The sequence below is a fragment of the Pinus tabuliformis genome, chromosome 1_2, assembly GCF_031772625.1.
Source record: "Pinus tabuliformis cultivar Carrire ecotype Pingquan chromosome 1_2, CPIR1, whole genome shotgun sequence".
NCBI lineage: Eukaryota > Viridiplantae > Streptophyta > Pinopsida > Pinales > Pinaceae > Pinus > Pinus tabuliformis.
Window position 1 is genome coordinate 845,793,288 of NC_142298.1, and position 7,957 is coordinate 845,801,244.

A 7,957-nucleotide genomic window follows, 5' to 3' on the forward strand; every position below is an offset into this window, starting at 1 on the left:
TCAAAAACCTCCATGGTGATTATGGACCTTTAACGTAGGTTTGAGGAAGTGATTACAACCAAAGAGACCATTAATGAGCAAAAAACACAATCTAGTGCTAATGATGTCCCTTCTCTAGGAAGGGTACACAAGTCCCTCAACTGACACAAGGGGAGGAAGATATACTACTAGAAAGGCTTCTTCAAAAAGTTTCAAAGGTTGTCGATGGATAAGGTTTTCCCTAGCCACTAAAAAAGTTACAATCAAGGCATTTCACTACAAGGTGATAAAACTTATCATAACTATTATATATTATATATTCATAGTAATATATTCCCTAATTTTATATTAATATAACTTTCATGTTAATATTCCATATATATATCTCTATATATATATATATATATATTTTACTCTTTTTATATTCTTTTTATGTAAGTGAATAATGATTTAATCCCCTTCTCTTCTTAGTCCCATCCTTTGAGGTAAGAAATATAAACCTTAAATGCTATGACTATATTTATTGCAAAAAAAGAAAAAACCATACTAAAGAAGTAAACCAACCATTTTGTTTGTCAAGAAAAGAGAAGAGAACGAGCCTACATGTGAGATTCCTTAAACCAATGCCCTTTTATTTGCATAAATTCCCTTCTTTGGGAAAGTAAATTAGGTATGGCCATGTCCAAAAATATTTGAGGCATGGCTTCAAGCTCAATGGCTTCCACTCACACAAGGAAAGGGAAGTCATGATAAATACTTTTTTTTCTCATTTCTATTTAAAGTGAAATTAGACAAAGATAAAAATTTTAAGGAGGGTTTTGTTCCTCATAGATAATTGGTTATACCAAAAATGTTAGTCATTGGATTTTGACCTTGAAGAAAAAATCCCAACTAAGTCATCTTAGATTATCTTTCTTCCCTTACAACCATGGAATGAACAACCTTATCCCAAACAAAAAACATGTTTGGAAAATACATAAACATATCTGAAACCATTATGAATATATGCATGCACTCAAATATCTATTGAAGTAGATTTATGAAAGTGGCTTATTTGCTATTAAAATTCAAATAAGATATTAGATCCATGTTTAAAAATTTGATTATGAGTGAATATTTTTTAGATTATGAATGAATATATTTTAAATGTGACTTTCTATTATGAATACAAACATTTTCCAATGATTCTATAAAGATAATATGACAACCTAAACTAGTCCCTAAAATAAATAAAAAAAGATGGCTTTAAAAAAAGTGAGAAGTCCAAAAAAACAAAGAACAAACTTATACACAAATTCATGGAAAAATTCATGACTTCTTATTTATTTAGAATAAGTATGAGTGAGAACATAAATATGAAGAGTAAGAATAAATTTTTGAAATTATATAATATACCAAAAAAGCACAACTTAATTTACATTCCAAAAAAACACTTACTAAATTTACCTTGATTTACATTAGAGGAAAAGCTCTTACTAAATTTAACTTGATTTACCTTCCAGGAAAAGCACTTACTAAATTTATATATCCACCTTTATAATTTACATTCCCAAAAAAGCACCAACTTAGTTTTAAGTTGCACCACTTCAATTTATAATTCCGCCCATCGGTAAAAAGGGTTTTTTCATAGGGCGAATAGAATATTGTATTGCTATGTGGTGTGTAAATTGTAATTTACCGTGAGAAAGCGATTGATGAGATAACCAAGAAAACACACGCGCACGATAAATAGATTTTCTCACGTGTAAGCCAGCCGGATGATAATCGCCGTTGGATTGCAGAGTGGGAGCGTAAGTAAGTATGGTGGAAGGGCGTGAGGGAAAGAATTGACAGAGAAAAGCTTTTTCGACTAAAAAGCCATCCGCTCCGTTTATAAAATCCTTCGCCTCGCCTGCTCACCAATTTAATTCAAATCTCTCTAACGGAAATGAAAGAGCCGAAGTCTGGGAGTTTAATTTTAATTTTAGGCCAGCTGAGTAAGGATGCACTGGTGCAAGAATCAATGCACTCGGAGGCTGCAAGAATCAATGCACTCATGGAGCGGCTTATCAGCTAAAGGGATTCTTTCATGCTTTTGTGGATGCAGGGTCAGGTAATGGATACTTTATTTTTCCAACAAATTTCTGTAATAATGTCTGTTAGATTTGTTTAATTTTGTATTCCACCTATTATATTTATTTTCTTCTCTTCTTTGGTATTTTGCATATGCAATTTGCAGTCTACGATGGATGGATGGATGCAATTTGCAGTCTATTTAGTGCCTAATGTATGTTGAGTAGGGATGATTGGCTGTGGGATAGGAATTATTATCTTCAAGGATTTATTCAGAACCTAATTTAGATGTGTTTCTGATTTCCATATCTAGGATACATTTTCATGGATGCACAGCCCAGTCACTGACTAACGTTGCAGCCATGACAGGTATATTTCTTGTTTTTATTTCATATTCATATTCATGATTTATTCTTTGGTTTTGGTTCCCTAGATTAGAGCAGAATTTTCTTATCCTTCCTCATCAAAGCCATGACCCACCCTATCAATTTGCCATCCCTGCAATTGAACTGACTCTCCTCCCCTGTTTTGACGTGATTTCCTCACCTGTTTTTAATCGATCACACCTAGTCTCTTCTTGCTATAGAGATTTTTCTTGAGTAGGGATGATTGGCTGTGGGATAGGAATTATTATTTTCATGGATGCACAGCCCATCCACCGGGGTTTCTTAAAGGATTTATTCAGAACCTAATTTAGATGTGTTTCTGCTTTCCACATCTACGATATATTTTCATGGATGCACAGCCCTGTCACTGACGAACGTTGAAAGAAATTCTATCATTTTTATTGTTTTCCCACCTTATCACATTACACGCCAGCCCCTTCTTCTCCCAATCGAAGAAATAAATAACCGGCGAGGCGATTGAGGAAGCCAACTGACTACCAGGTAAGCTTCATTGTCTGGGTTTTATGTTATTTCGTTTTCTATATTTTGCCTCTTTTTACTCAAACTTTCTACTGTCCCGCTCATTCTTTGTTTCGCTTCCTTACTATGGCCTCATCCTCTTCATAAACTATCGTCTCAGGAAGCTGGTAATATGTCTCGTATCTTTTATAACTCCGTTTTTCTAAATTTTCGTATAGAAATCTGCATAAACTAATCTGAAACCCGATATTGTTGGCGTGAACGAACACATGACGAGAGTGAGTTTGAGTACAAAGAGGGTCCGAAGGGGCCTGAGCACTGGGGGGAACTCAAGGAGGAATGGAAGGCCCGCGGGAACGGGACGCATCAGTCTCCCATCGATGTGGTGAAGAGACATGCCATAATTTATCCGAACCTGGGCAGGCTCCGCAGAATCTATTACCCTCCAAAAGCAACCCTTGTCAACAGGGGCCACGACATCATGGTCAGTAAGTGAACCTTCTTTTAACGCTTTTGCCATCTAAAGGTTTAGGGTTCGATCTGTCTTACACCTATGGCTGTATTGCATCAGGTGAACTGGTCGGAAGGCGCCGGCAGTGTTGAGATAGAAGGGAAAAGATTCACATTGCGTCAAATCCATTGGCACACCCCGGCCGAGCACACTGTAGATGAAAAACGGTACAATCTCAAACCCTCTGCTAAATTATATTATATTTAGGCGTTGCTAAATCGAAGTGCATGCATAGTCGACTAATAGTAAGATCAATATTTATTTCTATTTAGGCGTTGCTAAAGGGTTTGCATCGAAGTGTGCATTCATAGTCGAAGAAAAGAATAGTACCAAGATGCCAAGGCAATCAACAATTTTTTCCACCATATTTCAAATGTTTAGCACTCAGATTTAAATTAGTTTGGGCCATTTGCTCAGATTTTTCCATCACTTCTTTGCTCAACCTTTTCAACTCTTTAAATGTCGGAAACTTTTTGAGATCTAAGGGTTGTTTTGAAAATATCTGGATGCCAATGCTGGGTAGTGAAGGAAAAGCTAACACAGTAAATGAAAGCTTTCCGACTACGAATGACCATTTTAAAGAGTAATTGTAATGCATGGCAGGTTAGCTCTTGCCTTCTACTGTAGAGTATTTGTATTAGATTACACCGCCACAACTTAAAGCCAATGATCGTTTAGGCACGTGGTAGATGAAAGAGCAGGGAAAATAACGACTATTCCTCTTTCAGCTTTGAAGACAGGGCACCACTTCATGATGAGAAATCCCGATTTTCATTTTTTTTCCTTTCCTGGAGGCCCGAATCATTTTGGAACCTATTGACATCACCCTCATCCAATCTTTCACTCTTTTTGCACCTCTCAATTGGCCTTATTTTCATTTTAGAGCTGCCAAAACAACATGGATACCTGATTCCCTGACACACACATTGATATCACCCTCATCCAATCTTTCACTCTCTTTGCACCTCTCAATTGGTCTTATTTTCATTTTATAGCTGCCAAAACAACATGGATACCTGATTCCCTGACACACACATTGATATCACTTTTCTCTATCTTCTTCTGTACGTACATCAATAGGTTTTCTTGAGGAATCCTAGTAGGATCCTTCAAAGTTTACTTTCACTCATCAATTATTGTTCCCTATAAGCTCTTCGAAAACCTATGAAACAAATTGTAGTAGTAATTGTCGTGGTACTTGAGGTGGTAGGGATGATTGTGTTGATCATCAAAGTGAAGGTCTGTTATAGCCTCCAAAAGCTACAGATTGATTCAAATCTTCCTTGAAAATCAAGCCAACCCTCTTTGTCAGTTTAGGCGGTTTTGTTTTAATTGTCCTATATCAGCCGAGATTCTTGTATGTATGTACCCTAGAGATTCTTTTATGTATGTAAGTGAGAATTACATCTCATAGTAAGCTTATTCCACTGGAATTAGAATCCTAAAAATATTGGTCATTTCATAACACAATGATATCTAGGTATGCAGATTTTCTTTGCTTCTCCTCTTTTCTTGCTGTGTTAATGTAATATTGACCTCGATTGTTTGATAGGATTTATATACGTTTGCCACAATGTCAGACTAATAAACAATCCTCAATTTCATATTCTAATATGCCCATTCACCTCTCTAAACCCTGCAAATCCATTGGGGAAGAGTAAGAGTAACAATAACAATTGTATACGTCCAAGTGATACTTTTCTCTTGATATATTTTTTTTCTCTTGTCCCCGTGTTCCTGTAGTCCTTTGAAGACTGTAATTTTGTTTCAGAATTTTTGAAACCATTATATATATATATATAATATTATAATAAATTCTTATAGAGTGTTATATACATTTAATGAAAATAAAAGATAACTGTGAAATTTTTTATAGAGAAGTTTGTTGAAAATAAAAGATGGTTGTGAATTTTTTTAGAGAGAATTTTGTTAAAAAAAGAATTGGGAAATTTTCTTTAAATTTGTGAATATAATTTAACCTAGATTTATGTCATGAATGTTATGTGGTTGTTGTAGAAAATAGAATCGACTAGCATTCTAAGTGGATTTCTTAAAGTTTGTATTATTTTATTTTTAAAACAACATCAACAATTATGTCGATTCCTATTCGTGTTACCCCAAAGTTCTAACCATTTGCTGATCCTTGCCATATCTAGAGGATAGGATAGCCTTTCTCCCATAGAGGGAAAACGACATAGCCATCTTCTCTATAACCTTGTTTTTTTATATTACCATGATGGATGAGTTAGCAGTTTTGAAGAAGGTTTTTGGGAAGGGTTCGTTCAACAATTCTGTCAACGTGAAAGTAAAGGAACCAAAATCATACGATGGTGTGAGGAACACAAATATATTAGGCGACTTTATTTGGGATATGGAGCAGTACTTGGACTGATTCGGGGTGACTTCGGAGGGGGGAAAAATAAGAATTGTTGTGGTGGAGAAGGCAAGCAAAACAGATTGCTTTTGGTAACATGACAGAGGACATCACCACATGGGAGAAGATGAAGGAAGCCTTGATAGCTCATTTTGGACCACAAGATGAGACTTGGGGTGCGAGAGCGAAGGAGAGGTTCATTAAGCAAACAGGGAGCCTGCAAACACATGTGAGGGAGTATTCAAGTCTGATGTTGAAGCTTCTAGATATGGCTGAGAAGAAGGATAGTTTGTTCAATTTTGTGATTGGGTTGCAACCATGGGCTCAAGTTGAAGTAAAGAGGCAGAAGGTTTAGTCTCTTGAAGAAGCCATCATTGTTGCAGACAAGCTTCTAGATTACTGTGAATGCAAGACATAAGGGAAGGAGCAAGGCGAGAGGAGGAAGAAAGCAGATAAAGGGAAAGAGAAGCCTTCGAAGGAAGATGGAACAAAGTCGGGTGGCTTTTTGAAGGGGAAGAAACCTCTTGTGTGTTGGTTGTGCAGTGAAGAGCACATGACCAAGCATTTTCCATTAATGAAGAAGGCGAAAACTTTGCAGCAAGTCGAGAAGGAAGAGAGAGAACAAGGTTCTCGTGCATCAGGAGTTATGCAGGTTTTAGGAGCAACTACGGTGAAGGAAGCTACCTTGAAACATGATCCGGAAAGGAGGAAGCTAAATTTCGTGAAGATGGATGTAGTTGGGAGTCCAGTGATGGCTATGTTGGATAGTGGAGCATCTCACAACTTCATGAAGGAAGATGTGGCTAGGAGATTGGGACTGAGGTTCGTTCCAACCCATGCATCTTTTAAAGCGGTGAATTCAAAAGGAAGCAGAGTCCTTGGGATAGCGACAAATGTTTCAATGAAGATTGGAAGTTGGCAAGGAAAGGTGGACTTCACTATCATTAGGATGGATGACTATGAAGTTGTACTTGACATAGAGTTTATGATTGAGTAGGAGGCTGTGCCAGTACCGCACTTGGGGAAACTGTTCATTCATGTAGGAATGAAGGAGCCAATGATCGTTCCTACCGTGGGAGCTATGGTAGGAGAATGTAGGATGATAGCCATTTGTGTGGAGGTAGGACAACATGAATATGAGGTTCATGAGAGGAGCCATTCGTGTGGAGGTAGGAAAACTGGAATATGAGGTTCATGAGAGGTTGGATCGGGTGGAGTCCATTCTCATGGAACACTTGAAATTGATAGCAACATTGTTAGATGGTATTTTGAGTTTATTGGATAGGGCAGAGATGATGGATGTGGGGACTTGCACTGGAGAGTGCGAGGCTATTGATGCCCAAACTTATACCGTTGAAGAGTGTAGAGGGGATGAGGATCAACGTGAAGAGGAGTATGTTGATTTGGAGGAAGAAGATGTTGATAGATGGATCGAGAGTTTGGAGTAGGAACCAGACCGAGAAGAGGATGAAGATGGAGGGATGTCTATGGATCGAGATGGAACCATGAAGACAGATATACTAGGCCATAACGATCCAGTTTCGATGAAGTTGATGGAAGAGAGTATGGGTAGGTGTTCCTATCCACCTTTGATAAAGTATATTTTAGAGAAGTATGGAGGGTTCATACTAGGTATGGGTGGATTCTTCTCGGAGACGAAGAGAGATGGCCTTGTGATGTGGAAAGGGAAGTCGTATGACTTCCCCACACCATCTTTTTGAAGCTCATGAAGGAGATGGGCTCACTGTAACTTGCTTGAGATGGTGAGACCCCTGGAGGCTTGAGATGCCATTGAATGACACCTCATGAGAGATGAGCAGAACCAAAGGAAATATTGTGTGACAGGGAAGAGGTGACAATGGTTGCACATGTTTGGGTGCATGTGTTCTTGTGTAGTTGATGCTATGGTCAAATTAGCTACCTGACTAGTCGATTCCACGAGGGGATCCAACACATGTCATTCTTATAGGTTGCAATACAGGAATAGACATGGTATATATGTTGAGATAAGATTCTTTTGTATTAATGAAGACAGTTGATGCGAAGGTTGTTCATGATGAAGACAATCTTCAGGCTTTGGTTAAGAAGTTTGTCGAGGGGTGTGTTGTCAAGGACAACAACCATTTTGAAGTTGGGGGGGAGGTGGGGGAGATGTCAAGCCCTTAGGCGTGGCAC